The following is a 1317-nucleotide window of genomic DNA, read 5'->3' on the forward strand; positions in this document are numbered from 1 at the left end:
AAATCGTCATTACGACGGCATAAAAAGGTGCATTTGAAATTATTATAGAAACCGGGTTTTGAAATGGTCATTATAACGGCATAAAAAGGTGTCTTGAAACGGTTGTAAAAACCGAGTTTTGAAATTGTCATTATGACGGCATAAAAAAGTGTGCAACGGTCGGCGGAAGACTGAGATTTGAAATGGCCATTATAACAGCATAAAAAAGGTGTTTTGAAACGGTTGTAAAAGCCGAGTTTAAAATCGTCATTACGACGGCCTAGAAAGGCGTGTTGAAATGGTTGTAGAAAACCGGGTTTTAAAATCGCCATTACGACGGCCTAAAAAGGCGTGTTAAAATGTGACGGTCGGCGAAAGACCGAGGTTTGAAACGGCCATTATAACGGCGCAAAAATGTGTTTTGGAAGTTTTGAAATGACACGGAAGGACTTATAATCACATAACACATAAGCACTCGCAGTTCATTATATTATGCATAATGCTGACACGGGTTTTGGCTTAAAAGGGTGGGTTACACACCAAGCAATCAAACCCCGATTTTCAAGAGGGATACCAATCCAAACAAAATGTGTAAGGAGGGTGCCCTAGCCTCGTGCTCGAATGTGATGAAAGCTCTTTGACGAAACAGAATTGTGTAACGTCAACGGTATGCTTGACTCAATCGGGATTCGAAACGCGGGGATGAGAAAACTCACGCCGACGGGACGATCCATTTGGTCGAAAAAGGTTAGGTTGTGGGCCCGGACCAGAAACACGAAGTATGACCGTAATATCAATTAATACACGTTAACCACGACCTCATTCGAGTTTCACCTCTAAGGATCACAAAGACACAAGTGTCCTAGTTGTCCCCAGCGGAGTCGCCAATCTGTGGACATGGGCCTCATGCCGGTCTGTGGATTTGGGCCACCTACCGATCCATTGTCACGGGCCACCTGCACGCCAAGCCAATCTGTGGACATGCAGCGGTCTTTTGAAAATCACGCTCGGCGGCGTAAAAATGCTTTCGACCGGATCGCTTTAGCTCGGTCGGTTTCGTCTCGATAAAGGTCTCGAAACGATACAGAGATGTTCGGAGTCGCCACCAAGCATTTGTGGGATGCTTGGAACCCGTTCGAATCCACTTTATACCTAGGTCAACCAAGGCAAAAAGTGGTGTTTGACATAGATACTAAAGATAAGGACTCGTCCCCCTTTTAGCATTTTATGCCTAAAATGACTCTTGTGCGCCCTGGATAAGGCCATCCACTATCCAAAGGTTCTGATTAAGGGGTGAGGGTACGTATTGGGAAGCCCTTTAATCAGACACCCAATCCC

The sequence above is a fragment of the Silene latifolia genome, chromosome 2 (assembly GCF_048544455.1).
Source record: "Silene latifolia isolate original U9 population chromosome 2, ASM4854445v1, whole genome shotgun sequence".
NCBI classification, from domain to species: Eukaryota; Viridiplantae; Streptophyta; class Magnoliopsida; order Caryophyllales; family Caryophyllaceae; genus Silene; species Silene latifolia.